Source organism: Mytilus californianus, unplaced genomic scaffold (assembly GCF_021869535.1).
Source record: "Mytilus californianus isolate M0D057914Y unplaced genomic scaffold, xbMytCali1.0.p SCAF_5, whole genome shotgun sequence".
Taxonomy (NCBI): domain Eukaryota; kingdom Metazoa; phylum Mollusca; class Bivalvia; order Mytilida; family Mytilidae; genus Mytilus; species Mytilus californianus.
In genome coordinates, this window is record NW_026262701.1 from 59,557,566 (window position 1) to 59,583,848 (window position 26,283).

The 26,283-nt window shown below is 30.8% G+C and overlaps 1 long non-coding RNA gene across 1 annotated transcript; it reads right to left on the reverse strand.

The window, feature by feature from the left end:
* Nucleotides 1–21,791: 21,791 nt before the first annotated feature.
* Nucleotides 21,792–23,288, reverse strand: LOC127701210 (uncharacterized). The gene is made up of 3 exons (XR_007981874.1): nucleotides 23,213–23,288; nucleotides 22,669–22,919; nucleotides 21,792–22,039 (listed from the first exon to the last, which is right to left on the reverse strand). It is a non-coding gene; the product is annotated as an uncharacterized LOC127701210 (long non-coding RNA).
* Nucleotides 23,289–26,283: the final 2,995 nt, after the last annotated feature.

The following is a 26,283-nucleotide window of genomic DNA, read 5'->3' on the forward strand; positions in this document are numbered from 1 at the left end:
AAGTTAAATGTGAGGAGCTTGGAACATAAAAGTTGAAGTCCATTATAAAGACCTCACTAAATTTGTATAAAAAGCACTTAACAATGTCTTTTGTGCCTGTTTTATGTCACATAATATCTTTCTTTTCTTCTGTAGGATAGCAAGTGGTTCAAATATAAGCCTGTTGAGACTAAAATTGCATGCATGTTTTTCACTAAAAAGTGAAAAATCTTTGTATCAGACCATACTGTCTGCAAAAAAAGTTGAATGCAAGAGTCTTTTTGTGCTCAGATTTATTGTATCATGTCACCTGAGTATAGAAATGATAGAAAAGACACAAAATTTTATTTCATATAGCATCAATATGCATTTTTAAATGTAAATATGTGATACGGCCTAAATTGACCCTAAATTATTTTCAGTCTTACTTGGCCTAAGACCCTTTTAAACTAATGTGATATGTTATTTGTAAGTTTTCTTTCCATTTAAAGTACATTAAATACATATGTAAGGATTATTTATAACCAAAAAGCTTTACAAATTTAAAATTGCTGGAAAATATTACATCTTCATGTAAGGCCCCCCTTCATTGGAAAACCTCCATTTTTAGCCACAGGCTCATATAAATTTGACTTTTTAATAATTATAATAAGTCTGATAAATCAAATGAGTACTCTATTGCTTTTAATACATAATATATTATATATTAAGGCATTTCAAAAGTATTTTTTTGCAATATTTTAATTTTTTAAGCCCCAAATGTTGATAGTTGAAAATTTTCAATTTTAACGTCTAAATTTAACACTCAAAGTTGAATATAGAATTAGTCATATTGTCTATAATATATATTCTATTGCCATGAAACTTTGTAAGCAGTCTTATAATTTAATAAGCTTTGGTCATACCAAGTTTCATTAAGATTGGTCAACTTTTTCTACCCTATTAGGTCCGGGTACACAGTTATCGTCCTTTGATTTTCGTTGTCCACAAATATAGTCCCTAGTGTGGACAGTGTGTTACTTGTCGATTTTTTTTATACCCCTTCCGAATTTATTTCTCCATGTTTTATGACTCAAATAGTAAGTAGGGGGGTGAAATGACACTGTAAAAAAATTTGGGTCATGAATTTTAAAGTAAAGTAGTGATTTGGTCCAGCTGAAAAATGTTAAAAATTAGCACTTCGGAGGCTGTCAAAAGATTTGAAGACCCCCTTAGCATGAAATTGTCCATATTTTGAGTTAGAGCCGATGAAGTTTTCTATAATTTTGATATAATTTGTCCCAAAAGTAGTACAACACACTGTAAAAATATTATTGAGAAAGCGCAGGTGGGATTTTTTTAATTTTCATTTATTGTCTAAAAGAAATGCACTACGAAATAACTGTGTACTCGGACCTAAGAGGTGAAATCTGGAAATATAGAATCTGTACTTTGGCAACTTCCCTGAATGATTTGATGGTGTCAATTTATCAAATAGCATAAAACTAAAGGATTTAAACTTTTATTTGATAGAATTTCTGCAAAAATGACCAATTTTGGCATTTTATGGTCAAAATAAGCATTTCATAGCTTTTTCAATTTTGATGCATAAGTGGCATTCTGACTTTCTATCTGACAGGTTTTTATGTGTCAATATTTGTGTTTCTATGCTTCAATCCAGTTGTATTACTCATTTGTGAACTCTGAATCTACAGAAAAGAAGATTATCTCAGACAATATGTGCAAAATGTGTTGTATATATGGTCCTCGTCTAACGCCCTGTTTGGATCAAGTTAAATGTGAGGAGCTTGGAACATAAAAGTTGAAGTCCATTATAAAGACCTCACTAAATTTGTATAAAAAGCACTTAACAATGTCTTTTGTGCCTGTTTTATGTCACATAATATCTTTCTTTTCTTCTGTAGGATAGCAAGTGGTTCAAATATAAGCCTGTTGAGACTAAAATTGCATGCATGTTTTTCACTAAAAAGTGAAAAATCTTTGTATCAGACCATACTGTCTGCAAAAAAAGTTGAATGCAAGAGTCTTTTTGTGCTCAGATTTATTGTATCATGTCACCTGAGTATAGAAATGATAGAAAAGACACAAAATTTTATTTCATATAGCATCAATATGCATTTTTAAATGTAAATATGTGATACGGCCTAAATTGACCCTAAATTATTTTCAGTCTTACTTGGCCTAAGACCCTTTTAAACTAATGTGATATGTTATTTGTAAGTTTTCTTTCCATTTAAAGTACATTAAATACATATGTAAGGATTATTTATAACCAAAAAGCTTTACAAATTTAAAATTGCTGGAAAATATTACATCTTCATGTAAGGCCCCCCTTCATTGGAAAACCTCCATTTTTAGCCACAGGCTCATATAAATTTGACTTTTTAATAATTATAATAAGTCTGATAAATCAAATGAGTACTCTATTGCTTTTAATACATAATATATTATATATTAAGGCATTTCAAAAGTATTTTTTTGCAATATTTTAATTTTTTAAGCCCCAAATGTTGATAGTTGAAAATTTTCAATTTTAACGTCTAAATTTAACACTCAAAGTTGAATATAGAATTAGTCATATTGTCTATAATATATATTCTATTGCCATGAAACTTTGTAAGCAGTCTTATAATTTAATAAGCTTTGGTCATACCAAGTTTCATTAAGATTGGTCAACTTTTTCTACCCTATTAGGTCCGGGTACACAGTTATCGTCCTTTGATTTTCGTTGTCCACAAATATAGTCCCTAGTGTGGACAGTGTGTTACTTGTCGATTTTTTTTATACCCCTTCCGAATTTATTTCTCCATGTTTTATGACTCAAATAGTAAGTAGGGGGGTGAAATGACACTGTAAAAAAATTTGGGTCATGAATTTTAAAGTAAAGTAGTGATTTGGTCCAGCTGAAAAATGTTAAAAATTAGCACTTCGGAGGCTGTCAAAAGATTTGAAGACCCCCTTAGCATGAAATTGTCCATATTTTGAGTTAGAGCCGATGAAGTTTTCTATAATTTTGATATAATTTGTCCCAAAAGTAGTACAACACACTGTAAAAATATTATTGAGAAAGCGCAGGTGGGATTTTTTTAATTTTCATTTATTGTCTAAAAGAAATGCACTACGAAATAACTGTGTACTCGGACCTAAGAGGTGAAATCTGGAAATATAGAATCTGTACTTTGGCAACTTCCCTGAATGATTTGATGGTGTCAATTTATCAAATAGCATAAAACTAAAGGATTTAAACTTTTATTTGATAGAATTTCTGCAAAAATGACCAATTTTGGCATTTTATGGTCAAAATAAGCATTTCATAGCTTTTTCAATTTTGATGCATAAGTGGCATTCTGACTTTCTATCTGACAGGTTTTTATGTGTCAATATTTGTGTTTCTATGCTTCAATCCAGTTGTATTACTCATTTGTGAACTCTGAATCTACAGAAAAGAAGATTATCTCAGACAATATGTGCAAAATGTGTTGTATATATGGTCCTCGTCTAACGCCCTGTTTGGATCAAGTTAAATGTGAGGAGCTTGGAACATAAAAGTTGAAGTCCATTATAAAGACCTCACTAAATTTGTATAAAAAGCACTTAACAATGTCTTTTGTGCCTGTTTTATGTCACATAATATCTTTCTTTTCTTCTGTAGGATAGCAAGTGGTTCAAATATAAGCCTGTTGAGACTAAAATTGCATGCATGTTTTTCACTAAAAAGTGAAAAATCTTTGTATCAGACCATACTGTCTGCAAAAAAAGTTGAATGCAAGAGTCTTTTTGTGCTCAGATTTATTGTATCATGTCACCTGAGTATAGAAATGATAGAAAAGACACAAAATTTTATTTCATATAGCATCAATATGCATTTTTAAATGTAAATATGTGATACGGCCTAAATTGACCCTAAATTATTTTCAGTCTTACTTGGCCTAAGACCCTTTTAAACTAATGTGATATGTTATTTGTAAGTTTTCTTTCCATTTAAAGTACATTAAATACATATGTAAGGATTATTTATAACCAAAAAGCTTTACAAATTTAAAATTGCTGGAAAATATTACATCTTCATGTAAGGCCCCCCTTCATTGGAAAACCTCCATTTTTAGCCACAGGCTCATATAAATTTGACTTTTTAATAATTATAATAAGTCTGATAAATCAAATGAGTACTCTATTGCTTTTAATACATAATATATTATATATTAAGGCATTTCAAAAGTATTTTTTTGCAATATTTTAATTTTTTAAGCCCCAAATGTTGATAGTTGAAAATTTTCAATTTTAACGTCTAAATTTAACACTCAAAGTTGAATATAGAATTAGTCATATTGTCTATAATATATATTCTATTGCCATGAAACTTTGTAAGCAGTCTTATAATTTAATAAGCTTTGGTCATACCAAGTTTCATTAAGATTGGTCAACTTTTTCTACCCTATTAGGTCCGGGTACACAGTTATCGTCCTTTGATTTTCGTTGTCCACAAATATAGTCCCTAGTGTGGACAGTGTGTTACTTGTCGATTTTTTTTATACCCCTTCCGAATTTATTTCTCCATGTTTTATGACTCAAATAGTAAGTAGGGGGGTGAAATGACACTGTAAAAAAATTTGGGTCATGAATTTTAAAGTAAAGTAGTGATTTGGTCCAGCTGAAAAATGTTAAAAATTAGCACTTCGGAGGCTGTCAAAAGATTTGAAGACCCCCTTAGCATGAAATTGTCCATATTTTGAGTTAGAGCCGATGAAGTTTTCTATAATTTTGATATAATTTGTCCCAAAAGTAGTACAACACACTGTAAAAATATTATTGAGAAAGCGCAGGTGGGATTTTTTTAATTTTCATTTATTGTCTAAAAGAAATGCACTACGAAATAACTGTGTACTCGGACCTAAGAGGTGAAATCTGGAAATATAGAATCTGTACTTTGGCAACTTCCCTGAATGATTTGATGGTGTCAATTTATCAAATAGCATAAAACTAAAGGATTTAAACTTTTATTTGATAGAATTTCTGCAAAAATGACCAATTTTGGCATTTTATGGTCAAAATAAGCATTTCATAGCTTTTTCAATTTTGATGCATAAGTGGCATTCTGACTTTCTATCTGACAGGTTTTTATGTGTCAATATTTGTGTTTCTATGCTTCAATCCAGTTGTATTACTCATTTGTGAACTCTGAATCTACAGAAAAGAAGATTATCTCAGACAATATGTGCAAAATGTGTTGTATATATGGTCCTCGTCTAACGCCCTGTTTGGATCAAGTTAAATGTGAGGAGCTTGGAACATAAAAGTTGAAGTCCATTATAAAGACCTCACTAAATTTGTATAAAAAGCACTTAACAATGTCTTTTGTGCCTGTTTTATGTCACATAATATCTTTCTTTTCTTCTGTAGGATAGCAAGTGGTTCAAATATAAGCCTGTTGAGACTAAAATTGCATGCATGTTTTTCACTAAAAAGTGAAAAATCTTTGTATCAGACCATACTGTCTGCAAAAAAAGTTGAATGCAAGAGTCTTTTTGTGCTCAGATTTATTGTATCATGTCACCTGAGTATAGAAATGATAGAAAAGACACAAAATTTTATTTCATATAGCATCAATATGCATTTTTAAATGTAAATATGTGATACGGCCTAAATTGACCCTAAATTATTTTCAGTCTTACTTGGCCTAAGACCCTTTTAAACTAATGTGATATGTTATTTGTAAGTTTTCTTTCCATTTAAAGTACATTAAATACATATGTAAGGATTATTTATAACCAAAAAGCTTTACAAATTTAAAATTGCTGGAAAATATTACATCTTCATGTAAGGCCCCCCTTCATTGGAAAACCTCCATTTTTAGCCACAGGCTCATATAAATTTGACTTTTTAATAATTATAATAAGTCTGATAAATCAAATGAGTACTCTATTGCTTTTAATACATAATATATTATATATTAAGGCATTTCAAAAGTATTTTTTTGCAATATTTTAATTTTTTAAGCCCCAAATGTTGATAGTTGAAAATTTTCAATTTTAACGTCTAAATTTAACACTCAAAGTTGAATATAGAATTAGTCATATTGTCTATAATATATATTCTATTGCCATGAAACTTTGTAAGCAGTCTTATAATTTAATAAGCTTTGGTCATACCAAGTTTCATTAAGATTGGTCAACTTTTTCTACCCTATTAGGTCCGGGTACACAGTTATCGTCCTTTGATTTTCGTTGTCCACAAATATAGTCCCTAGTGTGGACAGTGTGTTACTTGTCGATTTTTTTTATACCCCTTCCGAATTTATTTCTCCATGTTTTATGACTCAAATAGTAAGTAGGGGGGTGAAATGACACTGTAAAAAAATTTGGGTCATGAATTTTAAAGTAAAGTAGTGATTTGGTCCAGCTGAAAAATGTTAAAAATTAGCACTTCGGAGGCTGTCAAAAGATTTGAAGACCCCCTTAGCATGAAATTGTCCATATTTTGAGTTAGAGCCGATGAAGTTTTCTATAATTTTGATATAATTTGTCCCAAAAGTAGTACAACACACTGTAAAAATATTATTGAGAAAGCGCAGGTGGGATTTTTTTAATTTTCATTTATTGTCTAAAAGAAATGCACTACGAAATAACTGTGTACTCGGACCTAAGAGGTGAAATCTGGAAATATAGAATCTGTACTTTGGCAACTTCCCTGAATGATTTGATGGTGTCAATTTATCAAATAGCATAAAACTAAAGGATTTAAACTTTTATTTGATAGAATTTCTGCAAAAATGACCAATTTTGGCATTTTATGGTCAAAATAAGCATTTCATAGCTTTTTCAATTTTGATGCATAAGTGGCATTCTGACTTTCTATCTGACAGGTTTTTATGTGTCAATATTTGTGTTTCTATGCTTCAATCCAGTTGTATTACTCATTTGTGAACTCTGAATCTACAGAAAAGAAGATTATCTCAGACAATATGTGCAAAATGTGTTGTATATATGGTCCTCGTCTAACGCCCTGTTTGGATCAAGTTAAATGTGAGGAGCTTGGAACATAAAAGTTGAAGTCCATTATAAAGACCTCACTAAATTTGTATAAAAAGCACTTAACAATGTCTTTTGTGCCTGTTTTATGTCACATAATATCTTTCTTTTCTTCTGTAGGATAGCAAGTGGTTCAAATATAAGCCTGTTGAGACTAAAATTGCATGCATGTTTTTCACTAAAAAGTGAAAAATCTTTGTATCAGACCATACTGTCTGCAAAAAAAGTTGAATGCAAGAGTCTTTTTGTGCTCAGATTTATTGTATCATGTCACCTGAGTATAGAAATGATAGAAAAGACACAAAATTTTATTTCATATAGCATCAATATGCATTTTTAAATGTAAATATGTGATACGGCCTAAATTGACCCTAAATTATTTTCAGTCTTACTTGGCCTAAGACCCTTTTAAACTAATGTGATATGTTATTTGTAAGTTTTCTTTCCATTTAAAGTACATTAAATACATATGTAAGGATTATTTATAACCAAAAAGCTTTACAAATTTAAAATTGCTGGAAAATATTACATCTTCATGTAAGGCCCCCCTTCATTGGAAAACCTCCATTTTTAGCCACAGGCTCATATAAATTTGACTTTTTAATAATTATAATAAGTCTGATAAATCAAATGAGTACTCTATTGCTTTTAATACATAATATATTATATATTAAGGCATTTCAAAAGTATTTTTTTGCAATATTTTAATTTTTTAAGCCCCAAATGTTGATAGTTGAAAATTTTCAATTTTAACGTCTAAATTTAACACTCAAAGTTGAATATAGAATTAGTCATATTGTCTATAATATATATTCTATTGCCATGAAACTTTGTAAGCAGTCTTATAATTTAATAAGCTTTGGTCATACCAAGTTTCATTAAGATTGGTCAACTTTTTCTACCCTATTAGGTCCGGGTACACAGTTATCGTCCTTTGATTTTCGTTGTCCACAAATATAGTCCCTAGTGTGGACAGTGTGTTACTTGTCGATTTTTTTTATACCCCTTCCGAATTTATTTCTCCATGTTTTATGACTCAAATAGTAAGTAGGGGGGTGAAATGACACTGTAAAAAAATTTGGGTCATGAATTTTAAAGTAAAGTAGTGATTTGGTCCAGCTGAAAAATGTTAAAAATTAGCACTTCGGAGGCTGTCAAAAGATTTGAAGACCCCCTTAGCATGAAATTGTCCATATTTTGAGTTAGAGCCGATGAAGTTTTCTATAATTTTGATATAATTTGTCCCAAAAGTAGTACAACACACTGTAAAAATATTATTGAGAAAGCGCAGGTGGGATTTTTTTAATTTTCATTTATTGTCTAAAAGAAATGCACTACGAAATAACTGTGTACTCGGACCTAAGAGGTGAAATCTGGAAATATAGAATCTGTACTTTGGCAACTTCCCTGAATGATTTGATGGTGTCAATTTATCAAATAGCATAAAACTAAAGGATTTAAACTTTTATTTGATAGAATTTCTGCAAAAATGACCAATTTTGGCATTTTATGGTCAAAATAAGCATTTCATAGCTTTTTCAATTTTGATGCATAAGTGGCATTCTGACTTTCTATCTGACAGGTTTTTATGTGTCAATATTTGTGTTTCTATGCTTCAATCCAGTTGTATTACTCATTTGTGAACTCTGAATCTACAGAAAAGAAGATTATCTCAGACAATATGTGCAAAATGTGTTGTATATATGGTCCTCGTCTAACGCCCTGTTTGGATCAAGTTAAATGTGAGGAGCTTGGAACATAAAAGTTGAAGTCCATTATAAAGACCTCACTAAATTTGTATAAAAAGCACTTAACAATGTCTTTTGTGCCTGTTTTATGTCACATAATATCTTTCTTTTCTTCTGTAGGATAGCAAGTGGTTCAAATATAAGCCTGTTGAGACTAAAATTGCATGCATGTTTTTCACTAAAAAGTGAAAAATCTTTGTATCAGACCATACTGTCTGCAAAAAAAGTTGAATGCAAGAGTCTTTTTGTGCTCAGATTTATTGTATCATGTCACCTGAGTATAGAAATGATAGAAAAGACACAAAATTTTATTTCATATAGCATCAATATGCATTTTTAAATGTAAATATGTGATACGGCCTAAATTGACCCTAAATTATTTTCAGTCTTACTTGGCCTAAGACCCTTTTAAACTAATGTGATATGTTATTTGTAAGTTTTCTTTCCATTTAAAGTACATTAAATACATATGTAAGGATTATTTATAACCAAAAAGCTTTACAAATTTAAAATTGCTGGAAAATATTACATCTTCATGTAAGGCCCCCCTTCATTGGAAAACCTCCATTTTTAGCCACAGGCTCATATAAATTTGACTTTTTAATAATTATAATAAGTCTGATAAATCAAATGAGTACTCTATTGCTTTTAATACATAATATATTATATATTAAGGCATTTCAAAAGTATTTTTTTGCAATATTTTAATTTTTTAAGCCCCAAATGTTGATAGTTGAAAATTTTCAATTTTAACGTCTAAATTTAACACTCAAAGTTGAATATAGAATTAGTCATATTGTCTATAATATATATTCTATTGCCATGAAACTTTGTAAGCAGTCTTATAATTTAATAAGCTTTGGTCATACCAAGTTTCATTAAGATTGGTCAACTTTTTCTACCCTATTAGGTCCGGGTACACAGTTATCGTCCTTTGATTTTCGTTGTCCACAAATATAGTCCCTAGTGTGGACAGTGTGTTACTTGTCGATTTTTTTTATACCCCTTCCGAATTTATTTCTCCATGTTTTATGACTCAAATAGTAAGTAGGGGGGTGAAATGACACTGTAAAAAAATTTGGGTCATGAATTTTAAAGTAAAGTAGTGATTTGGTCCAGCTGAAAAATGTTAAAAATTAGCACTTCGGAGGCTGTCAAAAGATTTGAAGACCCCCTTAGCATGAAATTGTCCATATTTTGAGTTAGAGCCGATGAAGTTTTCTATAATTTTGATATAATTTGTCCCAAAAGTAGTACAACACACTGTAAAAATATTATTGAGAAAGCGCAGGTGGGATTTTTTTAATTTTCATTTATTGTCTAAAAGAAATGCACTACGAAATAACTGTGTACTCGGACCTAAGAGGTGAAATCTGGAAATATAGAATCTGTACTTTGGCAACTTCCCTGAATGATTTGATGGTGTCAATTTATCAAATAGCATAAAACTAAAGGATTTAAACTTTTATTTGATAGAATTTCTGCAAAAATGACCAATTTTGGCATTTTATGGTCAAAATAAGCATTTCATAGCTTTTTCAATTTTGATGCATAAGTGGCATTCTGACTTTCTATCTGACAGGTTTTTATGTGTCAATATTTGTGTTTCTATGCTTCAATCCAGTTGTATTACTCATTTGTGAACTCTGAATCTACAGAAAAGAAGATTATCTCAGACAATATGTGCAAAATGTGTTGTATATATGGTCCTCGTCTAACGCCCTGTTTGGATCAAGTTAAATGTGAGGAGCTTGGAACATAAAAGTTGAAGTCCATTATAAAGACCTCACTAAATTTGTATAAAAAGCACTTAACAATGTCTTTTGTGCCTGTTTTATGTCACATAATATCTTTCTTTTCTTCTGTAGGATAGCAAGTGGTTCAAATATAAGCCTGTTGAGACTAAAATTGCATGCATGTTTTTCACTAAAAAGTGAAAAATCTTTGTATCAGACCATACTGTCTGCAAAAAAAGTTGAATGCAAGAGTCTTTTTGTGCTCAGATTTATTGTATCATGTCACCTGAGTATAGAAATGATAGAAAAGACACAAAATTTTATTTCATATAGCATCAATATGCATTTTTAAATGTAAATATGTGATACGGCCTAAATTGACCCTAAATTATTTTCAGTCTTACTTGGCCTAAGACCCTTTTAAACTAATGTGATATGTTATTTGTAAGTTTTCTTTCCATTTAAAGTACATTAAATACATATGTAAGGATTATTTATAACCAAAAAGCTTTACAAATTTAAAATTGCTGGAAAATATTACATCTTCATGTAAGGCCCCCCTTCATTGGAAAACCTCCATTTTTAGCCACAGGCTCATATAAATTTGACTTTTTAATAATTATAATAAGTCTGATAAATCAAATGAGTACTCTATTGCTTTTAATACATAATATATTATATATTAAGGCATTTCAAAAGTATTTTTTTGCAATATTTTAATTTTTTAAGCCCCAAATGTTGATAGTTGAAAATTTTCAATTTTAACGTCTAAATTTAACACTCAAAGTTGAATATAGAATTAGTCATATTGTCTATAATATATATTCTATTGCCATGAAACTTTGTAAGCAGTCTTATAATTTAATAAGCTTTGGTCATACCAAGTTTCATTAAGATTGGTCAACTTTTTCTACCCTATTAGGTCCGGGTACACAGTTATCGTCCTTTGATTTTCGTTGTCCACAAATATAGTCCCTAGTGTGGACAGTGTGTTACTTGTCGATTTTTTTTATACCCCTTCCGAATTTATTTCTCCATGTTTTATGACTCAAATAGTAAGTAGGGGGGTGAAATGACACTGTAAAAAAATTTGGGTCATGAATTTTAAAGTAAAGTAGTGATTTGGTCCAGCTGAAAAATGTTAAAAATTAGCACTTCGGAGGCTGTCAAAAGATTTGAAGACCCCCTTAGCATGAAATTGTCCATATTTTGAGTTAGAGCCGATGAAGTTTTCTATAATTTTGATATAATTTGTCCCAAAAGTAGTACAACACACTGTAAAAATATTATTGAGAAAGCGCAGGTGGGATTTTTTTAATTTTCATTTATTGTCTAAAAGAAATGCACTACGAAATAACTGTGTACTCGGACCTAAGAGGTGAAATCTGGAAATATAGAATCTGTACTTTGGCAACTTCCCTGAATGATTTGATGGTGTCAATTTATCAAATAGCATAAAACTAAAGGATTTAAACTTTTATTTGATAGAATTTCTGCAAAAATGACCAATTTTGGCATTTTATGGTCAAAATAAGCATTTCATAGCTTTTTCAATTTTGATGCATAAGTGGCATTCTGACTTTCTATCTGACAGGTTTTTATGTGTCAATATTTGTGTTTCTATGCTTCAATCCAGTTGTATTACTCATTTGTGAACTCTGAATCTACAGAAAAGAAGATTATCTCAGACAATATGTGCAAAATGTGTTGTATATATGGTCCTCGTCTAACGCCCTGTTTGGATCAAGTTAAATGTGAGGAGCTTGGAACATAAAAGTTGAAGTCCATTATAAAGACCTCACTAAATTTGTATAAAAAGCACTTAACAATGTCTTTTGTGCCTGTTTTATGTCACATAATATCTTTCTTTTCTTCTGTAGGATAGCAAGTGGTTCAAATATAAGCCTGTTGAGACTAAAATTGCATGCATGTTTTTCACTAAAAAGTGAAAAATCTTTGTATCAGACCATACTGTCTGCAAAAAAAGTTGAATGCAAGAGTCTTTTTGTGCTCAGATTTATTGTATCATGTCACCTGAGTATAGAAATGATAGAAAAGACACAAAATTTTATTTCATATAGCATCAATATGCATTTTTAAATGTAAATATGTGATACGGCCTAAATTGACCCTAAATTATTTTCAGTCTTACTTGGCCTAAGACCCTTTTAAACTAATGTGATATGTTATTTGTAAGTTTTCTTTCCATTTAAAGTACATTAAATACATATGTAAGGATTATTTATAACCAAAAAGCTTTACAAATTTAAAATTGCTGGAAAATATTACATCTTCATGTAAGGCCCCCCTTCATTGGAAAACCTCCATTTTTAGCCACAGGCTCATATAAATTTGACTTTTTAATAATTATAATAAGTCTGATAAATCAAATGAGTACTCTATTGCTTTTAATACATAATATATTATATATTAAGGCATTTCAAAAGTATTTTTTTGCAATATTTTAATTTTTTAAGCCCCAAATGTTGATAGTTGAAAATTTTCAATTTTAACGTCTAAATTTAACACTCAAAGTTGAATATAGAATTAGTCATATTGTCTATAATATATATTCTATTGCCATGAAACTTTGTAAGCAGTCTTATAATTTAATAAGCTTTGGTCATACCAAGTTTCATTAAGATTGGTCAACTTTTTCTACCCTATTAGGTCCGGGTACACAGTTATCGTCCTTTGATTTTCGTTGTCCACAAATATAGTCCCTAGTGTGGACAGTGTGTTACTTGTCGATTTTTTTTATACCCCTTCCGAATTTATTTCTCCATGTTTTATGACTCAAATAGTAAGTAGGGGGGTGAAATGACACTGTAAAAAAATTTGGGTCATGAATTTTAAAGTAAAGTAGTGATTTGGTCCAGCTGAAAAATGTTAAAAATTAGCACTTCGGAGGCTGTCAAAAGATTTGAAGACCCCCTTAGCATGAAATTGTCCATATTTTGAGTTAGAGCCGATGAAGTTTTCTATAATTTTGATATAATTTGTCCCAAAAGTAGTACAACACACTGTAAAAATATTATTGAGAAAGCGCAGGTGGGATTTTTTTAATTTTCATTTATTGTCTAAAAGAAATGCACTACGAAATAACTGTGTACTCGGACCTAAGAGGTGAAATCTGGAAATATAGAATCTGTACTTTGGCAACTTCCCTGAATGATTTGATGGTGTCAATTTATCAAATAGCATAAAACTAAAGGATTTAAACTTTTATTTGATAGAATTTCTGCAAAAATGACCAATTTTGGCATTTTATGGTCAAAATAAGCATTTCATAGCTTTTTCAATTTTGATGCATAAGTGGCATTCTGACTTTCTATCTGACAGGTTTTTATGTGTCAATATTTGTGTTTCTATGCTTCAATCCAGTTGTATTACTCATTTGTGAACTCTGAATCTACAGAAAAGAAGATTATCTCAGACAATATGTGCAAAATGTGTTGTATATATGGTCCTCGTCTAACGCCCTGTTTGGATCAAGTTAAATGTGAGGAGCTTGGAACATAAAAGTTGAAGTCCATTATAAAGACCTCACTAAATTTGTATAAAAAGCACTTAACAATGTCTTTTGTGCCTGTTTTATGTCACATAATATCTTTCTTTTCTTCTGTAGGATAGCAAGTGGTTCAAATATAAGCCTGTTGAGACTAAAATTGCATGCATGTTTTTCACTAAAAAGTGAAAAATCTTTGTATCAGACCATACTGTCTGCAAAAAAAGTTGAATGCAAGAGTCTTTTTGTGCTCAGATTTATTGTATCATGTCACCTGAGTATAGAAATGATAGAAAAGACACAAAATTTTATTTCATATAGCATCAATATGCATTTTTAAATGTAAATATGTGATACGGCCTAAATTGACCCTAAATTATTTTCAGTCTTACTTGGCCTAAGACCCTTTTAAACTAATGTGATATGTTATTTGTAAGTTTTCTTTCCATTTAAAGTACATTAAATACATATGTAAGGATTATTTATAACCAAAAAGCTTTACAAATTTAAAATTGCTGGAAAATATTACATCTTCATGTAAGGCCCCCCTTCATTGGAAAACCTCCATTTTTAGCCACAGGCTCATATAAATTTGACTTTTTAATAATTATAATAAGTCTGATAAATCAAATGAGTACTCTATTGCTTTTAATACATAATATATTATATATTAAGGCATTTCAAAAGTATTTTTTTGCAATATTTTAATTTTTTAAGCCCCAAATGTTGATAGTTGAAAATTTTCAATTTTAACGTCTAAATTTAACACTCAAAGTTGAATATAGAATTAGTCATATTGTCTATAATATATATTCTATTGCCATGAAACTTTGTAAGCAGTCTTATAATTTAATAAGCTTTGGTCATACCAAGTTTCATTAAGATTGGTCAACTTTTTCTACCCTATTAGGTCCGGGTACACAGTTATCGTCCTTTGATTTTCGTTGTCCACAAATATAGTCCCTAGTGTGGACAGTGTGTTACTTGTCGATTTTTTTTATACCCCTTCCGAATTTATTTCTCCATGTTTTATGACTCAAATAGTAAGTAGGGGGGTGAAATGACACTGTAAAAAAATTTGGGTCATGAATTTTAAAGTAAAGTAGTGATTTGGTCCAGCTGAAAAATGTTAAAAATTAGCACTTCGGAGGCTGTCAAAAGATTTGAAGACCCCCTTAGCATGAAATTGTCCATATTTTGAGTTAGAGCCGATGAAGTTTTCTATAATTTTGATATAATTTGTCCCAAAAGTAGTACAACACACTGTAAAAATATTATTGAGAAAGCGCAGGTGGGATTTTTTTAATTTTCATTTATTGTCTAAAAGAAATGCACTACGAAATAACTGTGTACTCGGACCTAAGAGGTGAAATCTGGAAATATAGAATCTGTACTTTGGCAACTTCCCTGAATGATTTGATGGTGTCAATTTATCAAATAGCATAAAACTAAAGGATTTAAACTTTTATTTGATAGAATTTCTGCAAAAATGACCAATTTTGGCATTTTATGGTCAAAATAAGCATTTCATAGCTTTTTCAATTTTGATGCATAAGTGGCATTCTGACTTTCTATCTGACAGGTTTTTATGTGTCAATATTTGTGTTTCTATGCTTCAATCCAGTTGTATTACTCATTTGTGAACTCTGAATCTACAGAAAAGAAGATTATCTCAGACAATATGTGCAAAATGTGTTGTATATATGGTCCTCGTCTAACGCCCTGTTTGGATCAAGTTAAATGTGAGGAGCTTGGAACATAAAAGTTGAAGTCCATTATAAAGACCTCACTAAATTTGTATAAAAAGCACTTAACAATGTCTTTTGTGCCTGTTTTATGTCACATAATATCTTTCTTTTCTTCTGTAGGATAGCAAGTGGTTCAAATATAAGCCTGTTGAGACTAAAATTGCATGCATGTTTTTCACTAAAAAGTGAAAAATCTTTGTATCAGACCATACTGTCTGCAAAAAAAGTTGAATGCAAGAGTCTTTTTGTGCTCAGATTTATTGTATCATGTCACCTGAGTATAGAAATGATAGAAAAGACACAAAATTTTATTTCATATAGCATCAATATGCATTTTTAAATGTAAATATGTGATACGGCCTAAATTGACCCTAAATTATTTTCAGTCTTACTTGGCCTAAGACCCTTTTAAACTAATGTGATATGTTATTTGTAAGTTTTCTTTCCATTTAAAGTACATTAAATACATATGTAAGGATTATTTATAACCAAAAAGCTTTACAAATTTAAAATTGCTGGAAAATATTACATCTTCATGTAAGGCCCCCCTTCATTGGAAAACCTCCATTTTTAGCCACAGGCTCATATAAATTTGACTTTTTAATAATTATAATAAGTCTGATAAATCAAATGAGTACTCTATTGCTTTTAATACATAATATATTATATATTAAGGCATTTCAAAAGTATTTTTTTGCAATATTTTAATTTTTTAAGCCCCAAATGTTGATAGTTGAAAATTTTCAATTTTAACGTCTAAATTTAACACTCAAAGTTGAATATAGAATTAGTCATATTGTCTATAATATATATTCTATTGCCATGAAACTTTGTAAGCAGTCTTATAATTTAATAAGCTTTGGTCATACCAAGTTTCATTAAGATTGGTCAACTTTTTCTACCCTATTAGGTCCGGGTACACAGTTATCGTCCTTTGATTTTCGTTGTCCACAAATATAGTCCCTAGTGTGGACAGTGTGTTACTTGTCGATTTTTTTTATACCCCTTCCGAATTTATTTCTCCATGTTTTATGACTCAAATAGTAAGTAGGGGGGTGAAATGACACTGTAAAAAAATTTGGGTCATGAATTTTAAAGTAAAGTAGTGATTTGGTCCAGCTGAAAAATGTTAAAAATTAGCACTTCGGAGGCTGTCAAAAGATTTGAAGACCCCCTTAGCATGAAATTGTCCATATTTTGAGTTAGAGCCGATGAAGTTTTCTATAATTTTGATATAATTTGTCCCAAAAGTAGTACAACACACTGTAAAAATATTATTGAGAAAGCGCAGGTGGGATTTTTTTAATTTTCATTTATTGTCTAAAAGAAATGCACTACGAAATAACTGTGTACTCGGACCTAAGAGGTGAAATCTGGAAATATAGAATCTGTACTTTGGCAACTTCCCTGAATGATTTGATGGTGTCAATTTATCAAATAGCATAAAACTAAAGGATTTAAACTTTTATTTGATAGAATTTCTGCAAAAATGACCAATTTTGGCATTTTATGGTCAAAATAAGCATTTCATAGCTTTTTCAATTTTGATGCATAAGTGGCATTCTGACTTTCTATCTGACAGGTTTTTATGTGTCAATATTTGTGTTTCTATGCTTCAATCCAGTTGTATTACTCATTTGTGAACTCTGAATCTACAGAAAAGAAGATTATCTCAGACAATATGTGCAAAATGTGTTGTATATATGGTCCTCGTCTAACGCCCTGTTTGGATCAAGTTAAATGTGAGGAGCTTGGAACATAAAAGTTGAAGTCCATTATAAAGACCTCACTAAATTTGTATAAAAAGCACTTAACAATGTCTTTTGTGCCTGTTTTATGTCACATAATATCTTTCTTTTCTTCTGTAGGATAGCAAGTGGTTCAAATATAAGCCTGTTGAGACTAAAATTGCATGCATGTTTTTCACTAAAAAGTGAAAAATCTTTGTATCAGACCATACTGTCTGCAAAAAAAGTTGAATGCAAGAGTCTTTTTGTGCTCAGATTTATTGTATCATGTCACCTGAGTATAGAAATGATAGAAAAGACACAAAATTTTATTTCATATAGCATCAATATGCATTTTTAAATGTAAATATGTGATACGGCCTAAATTGACCCTAAATTATTTTCAGTCTTACTTGGCCTAAGACCCTTTTAAACTAATGTGATATGTTATTTGTAAGTTTTCTTTCCATTTAAAGTACATTAAATACATATGTAAGGATTATTTATAACCAAAAAGCTTTACAAATTTAAAATTGCTGGAAAATATTACATCTTCATGTAAGGCCCCCCTTCATTGGAAAACCTCCATTTTTAGCCACAGGCTCATATAAATTTGACTTTTTAATAATTATAATAAGTCTGATAAATCAAATGAGTACTCTATTGCTTTTAATACATAATATATTATATATTAAGGCATTTCAAAAGTATTTTTTTGCAATATTTTAATTTTTTAAGCCCCAAATGTTGATAGTTGAAAATTTTCAATTTTAACGTCTAAATTTAACACTCAAAGTTGAATATAGAATTAGTCATATTGTCTATAATATATATTCTATTGCCATGAAACTTTGTAAGCAGTCTTATAATTTAATAAGCTTTGGTCATACCAAGTTTCATTAAGATTGGTCAACTTTTTCTACCCTATTAGGTCCGGGTACACAGTTATCGTCCTTTGATTTTCGTTGTCCACAAATATAGTCCCTAGTGTGGACAGTGTGTTACTTGTCGATTTTTTTTATACCCCTTCCGAATTTATTTCTCCATGTTTTATGACTCAAATAGTAAGTAGGGGGGTGAAATGACACTGTAAAAAAATTTGGGTCATGAATTTTAAAGTAAAGTAGTGATTTGGTCCAGCTGAAAAATGTTAAAAATTAGCACTTCGGAGGCTGTCAAAAGATTTGAAGACCCCCTTAGCATGAAATTGTCCATATTTTGAGTTAGAGCCGATGAAGTTTTCTATAATTTTGATATAATTTGTCCCAAAAGTAGTACAACACACTGTAAAAATATTATTGAGAAAGCGCAGGTGGGATTTTTTTAATTTTCATTTATTGTCTAAAAGAAATGCACTACGAAATAACTGTGTACTCGGACCTATTGGAACAGTCTAGTTTTCAAAATGTTAATTATAAATATAGTACCAGCTACATGTCTTACTTTTACCTTTGTTATATCTATGTTCATTTCATTTTATTTCCATTACAGAAAAAAGGTGGAACTTTAAAATATTCTATCTTAATGTTATTCATTTCTTTTTCAAAGAAATTAGGACATTGAGTTCCTTTGGTTCTTTTGCTATTTGGTGCTTTATATAAATTAAAATTTAACTTTAATTGTGCTTTGTTTAAGAAAAGTAAGTGATTATCATCTATATATGTTTTAAAGGCAAATGGCAGACGACACGGTACCAAAGACTAGCAGTATAAATTTTGATTAATAGTTCAGAAATTTCTTGTTAAACTGACTTCATTATAAACTTAAATCAAAGTACTAACGTACTGTTAACTCGGATGAACCTAAGAGCTAATGGCTTGCGAATAAATCATGCAGATGTCCATTTCCATGTAGACTAAAAGAAGAAATTGCAGTTGCTTTCTTACATCGAGTGTGAAAAATTTCAGCCACATTTAAGACATTTATAACATTTAATCAATTGGCTAGGTTCCATGGTCACAGAGGATCGAAAGAGATAATGCATTCAATGAATGTTCTCATTTCAATCAGACCTGATTGTGTATAAAACAGTCAAACAGACACCCTTTCCCAATACGCGACTGGAGAAGTTTAAGTGACTATAATTCTATACTCATGTGCCCCTTTCTTGTGTAAACAGTATGCGTTGGTTGTCCCTTTTCCTTAAATTTTCACAGCGTAGACCTTTCATATTTTCAACAGTCTTTTTTGTTCTAGTGTTAGATAGTTCTAATTTTAAAAGCAAGACATCATTTATTTTCTAAATCATGCCATGATCCAACCAATGCATAACATTTTAAATTCATGTATTTTACCCAATGTTTATAATAGTAATTGTTTTATTTATCTTGATGCATTGTTCGAAAGAGGTAAATCACAGATACCTAATATTTAGGTTCTTTATACTAAATCAGTAGTGGATCAGCGAACTATTAAAAAGGGGAAGCGGTTACGTGTAGATTAAGGGAGGAGGAAGGCGCCAAACCTTATATTATACTGTTTTATACATTCAACACTCATAAGACGAAGAAAAATGACAACGTCATGGCAAAAACAAAGACACAGAAAAGAAAAACATGTCCACAAAACACTACATAAAAACTTGAGCAACACGAACCCCACCAGAACCTGGGGGGTGGGGATGGGGGTGTATCATGTGCTCCTGAAGGGTAAGCAGAATTAGCAGATCCTTCTCCACTATTTCTAGGCTTTAAAATCTTAACATCGTTGAGAACTAAATGGAATCTGATGTTCAGTAGTTGTCGTTTGTTGATGTGGTTCATAAGCGTTTCTCGTTTCTCGTTTTTGTCGAGCCTTCGACTTTAGTCGAAAAAGCGAGACATAGCGATCCTACATTCCGTCGGCGTCGGCGTCGGCGTCGTCGTCGGCGGCGGCGTCCACAAATATTCACTCTGTGGTTAAAGTTTTTGAAATTTTAATAACTTTCTTTTAAACTATCCTGGATTTCTACCAAACTTGGACAGAAACTTGTTTATGATCATAAGATAGTATCCAGAAGTAAATTTTGTAAAAATAAAATTCCTGTTTTTCAGTATTTTACTTGTAAATGGACTTAGTTTTTCTGCCGGGAAACATTACATTCACTCTGTGGTTAAAGTTTTTAAAATTTTAATAACTTTCTTAAACTATCCTGGATTTCTACCAAACTTGGACAGAAGCTTGTTTATGATCATAAGATAGTATCTAGAAGTAAATTTGTTAAAAAAGTTTTTTTATTTTTTCCGTATTTTACTTATAAATGGACTTAGTTTTTCTGCCAGGAAACAATACATTCACTCTGTGGTTAAAGTTTTTAAAATTTTAATAACTTTCTTAAACTATCCTGGATTTGTACCAAACTTGGACAGAAGCTTGTTTATGATCAAAAGCTAGTATCTAGAAGGAAATTTTGTTAAAGTTTTGTACCTGTTTATCCGTATTTTACTTATAAATGGACTTAGTTTTTCTTCCAGTTAACATTAAATACAGTCTGCAGTTAAAGTTTTTAAAACATTTATTAGATTCATAAACTATCCTGGATTTATACCAAACTTTGACAGAAGAATTTTTTATATAGATTAGACCGTTGGTTTTCTCGTTTGAATGGTTTTACACTAGTAATTTTTGGGTCCCTTTATAGCTTGCTGTTCGGTGTGAGCCAATGCTCCGTGTTGAAGACCGAACTTTGATCTATAATGGTTTACTTTTATAAATTTTGATTTGGATGGAGAGTTGTCTCATTGGCACTCATACCACATCTTCTTATATCTATTTACATTTCAATACTCGATTAAGATCTTGACATTTATAGCATAGACACCCCTCTTTTTTGAAGACCGTATGTCTATTGCGTGAGTGCATGCGTTTGTACGTGCGGATTCATACTCAAGATTGATTTGACTTTAAAATCAAAGAGGTAGTGCCAATATTCCCCGAACTTATTTCACAATAGGGCCGCGTTTCAAAAGGTATGTCAATCTTTAATCAATGTAATAGTTTCACAACTCCATGTGGGCACTTTGAGAATCTTACAATATTATGGCCAAGTTCTAAATGCCTGAAGATAGCCTTAAACCGCAAGTTTGGCAGAATTTGGCAAATTTTGAGTATTTATCCAAAAATATATACGAAAGGTATCCATAACCTAAATCAAAATTATGTTGGAATTACAGTTATGAATTGCATATTTCATGCTATTTCCTAGAATTAATCAGGAAACAGAATATATACATAAGTTTCAAGTTAAATGATAAGATAATATTTTCAATAAATTTGAAAATCAACACCAATCAACAGTTCACAACTTTTCCTCATAAAAAATATCTCAGTTCAATAAACCTATCTTAAGTGTCATTTATTTAAGTCATAATCACAAACTTCCAATAAAAATTAAAATAACCCTGTGCTATGTAATCATTGAAACAGTTTTTTTTTCATTCAAAGTTCCAATTCTAGATTTTGTTATACAGAGTCTTTCACGACATTGACCAGTTCTGTTTGTAGAGCCATCCTTTCCTGTTGTTTCCTCTCTACATCTTCGGTCGATTTGGTTATAAGCTGGGTAATATCTGATGTTGAAAATCGAACTGAAATTAAAAAAAAAGAATCAAATGGTATGACCATGCACATAAAAGTCACCTGCTTTTATACGGCTGTTATGAAATTTCCCAATAAATTTATGTTCAAAGCTTACATTGTCACCTAACATACAGTATGTACATTCAAACATGGAAGATAGTTAACATTTTCTCGTACATGTAAGACTGGTAGTGTAATAGGCAAGAGGTATGTACAATATAGTGATGAATTAACTAATTAACTAGCTATTTTTTTTCAAAGTATGATTTCAATCAATTTTCTCAATGAAATTTGATACAACTATTAAAGCAGAGAATAAGATATTTAGCCAGCCTGCATGCATGAATATATTATGCCAAAAACAAATTAATCAGAAGAACTTGATAGAAGGCATCCTAAAACCACCTGTTGTATGATTTGATTGATAGTTGTTGTTGAACAGTGATACACCCATTTGAAGATTTGATAATGGCACTTAATTTTGAATGCTTATTTATAGGTTTTGTATATACATTCTTCTGAAACTAGAAAAGGGCTTCATAATAAACTGTATGAAACTGCTACAATTTCTTTAGTTGCTTCATATGTTAAATAAAATATTTACAAATTATCTTTAACTAGCGAAAAAAAACATTACCCGCATTCAAAATCCATTTTTGCAGCTGGATGCAATTTAAACTCCCATGTTTTACGGCACCATATAAAGTATCTTGGTGTTGGTTCAGGGAATGTATAGTTGTATGCAAGTTCTGTGAAGTACCATTCGTTTTTTTAATTGCCTTCCTGAAGACGTTCCCTAAATCCCATTATGGCAGGAAGTCGTGTACAAGCAGTGGTGAAGTCCTAACCATAAATATTTGGCATCTGGGTCATAGAATTTTAACGCATCTGCAATAGATAATAATTAAAACACAAAGTTTATTTTAAGCATGATTAGGACACATTTGAAACAATTTTGTAAGCTTTTTTTAATTTATGAGACTACGGTTCAGACCATATAATGCAGGTTCATGTTTGACATGTTTTACTGATGCCTGGATAATACGGTATTGTATACATTCATTGATTGTTGTTTGCATAATACAGTGGCAAATATTTCATGCATTTTCAGGACGATATTTTAGAAACAAATGCAAAAAAATTGTGCAAAGTCTTCAGATAAATTGAATGCTAGTTAGTACCTTTTCATTCTTCTTTGACCACTTTTTTTATGATTCATCATCTGAATTAAGATTGATTGTTGTTCCTGGATGATCTGCTTCTAAAAATAGATGCATAGTTCACTGTGTGTTCTAGCTCACAAATCTGATTTTTATTGTTTGTCTTTTGTTTGCCCATAATTTACGATGAATAAGGAAGTACCCAAAATTATTTCTTATTTGATAAATCCATGTATAAATGCAAAAATATGTTAATTTGTATTTGCATACATATATAACACTCATGTATGTTTGACGTCACATCTTAATATCTTTAACTTTGCAAAGTTTGTCTGTATTAATGTTTGTATTTAATCTATACACACTTTTGTAGACTTGGGACCATTTAAGCTTTACATATTAAATGAATACCTTGTTCAAGACTGTTTCTTGCCCACTACGTGTCTTTTGGTTGTTTTTGTAGGTGGGTTACTGTCTGATTGAAGTATACCATCCTATATTCATTTAAAAATAATTTTAGTCCTGTTTTAGGGTTGTTTAAGAGAGAAAATGGTTGAGGATTCATATTTTTTTGTTATTAAAGGGGAGGTAATTTATTCAACGTCTCGATTAAAAATGCACAGCTTAAAAGTAAATAGTGAGTTACCTGTACTCGGAGGTTTCTCTTGGTGTCATAGATGTGCCTGAAGTGTTTGACTCGGGTGTCAAAAATGTGCCTGAAATGCTTCCTTAGTGCTTGACGTGTATGACTGGTGTCAAAGATGTGCCTGAAGTTTTAGATTGTTGTGTCCGTGGTGTACCTGAAATAATTGGTTCTGCTGTCCACGATGGGACTGTAGAAATTGACACTGGTATCAAAGATGTGCCTGAAGTGCTGGAGGATAGACATTTTGGTAGTGGCTTTGAAAATTGACTACTAGTGTCTTATTGTTCCTTCCATTTGCCATGTTTATCCTGCTGAATGATCTTGTTTAACAAGGTTGTGTCTGTTGAGAAAAAAAACTTGTATACATAGCAAAGGTTGTAAGTGTTTAAATAAAATGTAAGATCACCCTTTTTAAAGTTTATTGTAGCACTTTTATGACCTAGCATATAATATAATAACGAAAGTTTATACTGCAAGTTGAAGAACTAATATTTCATTTGACTGCAGTAGTAGGTGAACATATAAATAATATATATAAAAAAAAACCAACAACAAATGATATTAGAATTTCTTTGGATGCAGTGGTTTTGTTTTGTATTTGTGATTATGATATGCATATTATACTGTGTAGCAAATTATTTTAATTTTTTGGCGTTGTCAATTATATATCTTCATAAATGCTTAAAAACCTTTGGCATGGATCTTTTTGGCTATTTCATTGTCTGCAAAGACAGTGATTGTTTCTATATATATATATATATATATCTTTATTTCTCAACAAACCAAATTACAATTGGTATAGAGATACACAACAATAAATGTTACATAATGTATATGTACATATATACAAACGTTATATGGAAGCAAAGACGGTGATTGTTTCTCCATCAACAATTAATTCAACTTCTTCTTTTCCTTCTCAAAAAATAAAGAATCTTGTACTGTAAATTTATTTCTCTTTAATTTGAGCTATGAAAAAGCACCCTAATTAATTAATCAATTAATATTAATTGACTTGTACTGATGCTCAATGTCGTCAATAATGCGGAAGGAGATACCGGGAGTATTTTTAGCGTATTATGAGTAGAGAAAAGATGAAGAACTATTTGCTTTTACACCTTATCCCTATTTGTCCGCTATAACTAGACATCACAGACGTTCCCGTAAAAAGTGTGACGTCACTAGATAAAACTTCTGTCGCCAAATAGGAAAATTGTTTTGGAACGACGTAACTACTTCGAGTATTGCACACAAATAACTATAAGAGATCTATCACAGCTTATTAAAAAATCAGGTATCACAGGCACACCGACGAAGGAAAATCAAGTTCTAGCATACATAATTTGCTATTAATAATCCATGCTTGCTTAACTCTTTAAATTATTGATCGCTTCAAATTCATTTGATTTGGAGTCAAATTTTAAATCATTGCATTTCTTTTCGGTCCTATGTTTAACATAACGGTTTTCAATATTTAAATTAGATAAGGTAATACCCATTGAATTCCTTTCTGCACGGACGATCTCGGCGGTCAGTATATAAAGAAAATTTAAGGCGCTTGACTAATGGCAATGCAACGTTCGTTACAAGATAGTTACGACACAGAAGTTAGTTTTGGTACACTATTTCCCACCCATCAACCCCAAATAACCTTTTATATATTAACTTCTCAGTTCGTATCGACTTGTTACGATGAATTTTGATGCATTTATGTATGTCTGATTGTAGATATGTTAAATATGTTATATTAAATGCGATCATGTAGCGAACGCACAACCCTATATACTGTGTTTGGTTTTTTCTACGATATTTAGTTAAGAAAAATTTTATTTTCGGTGGAGTGAAACGATTGAGAAAAATAACTATATTTGTTTAAAACTTTCAAATTGAAAATAACTTTTAACAATATTTTAATCAGAGTCGAAATAAAACTTTTAATTTATGTTAGAAATATTGAACTTGTAAACTTTTTTTGCAAATGTCTATTGTCTGCCACAAACATCAGAAGAACTAATAAAAAAAAGTATATCAGTAAAGAGGAGAGTAATAGTTAAAGCGACATTGTGTTAATGTTAAACTTTTAAGAGATGCTACCCAAGGGGATACACAATGAGGATACCCACTGACGTCATCATTAAGTATTTATGAGACTAATCAATTAATTTCTTGGAGGATAACCTCATCATAAAGTGTTTTATTGATTACGGCTTATCAATTGGCGTTATTGATTAATGATGTACAGATGTTTATCATATTATTTTTTTTGTATGGGTTAAAGGTGTAGGTGAACGAATATTAAAGGAAAGAAAAGATATGGGGTATCCAAAAAATTAGTGCATGCACAGCTAAAACACAAAAGGCAAAGGAACAGTGCTTTTATTTCTATTCTTCATCTCAAAGTTACAGTGAGGCCTTCAGCACGGATCAAAAACTCTCCCCTCATTGC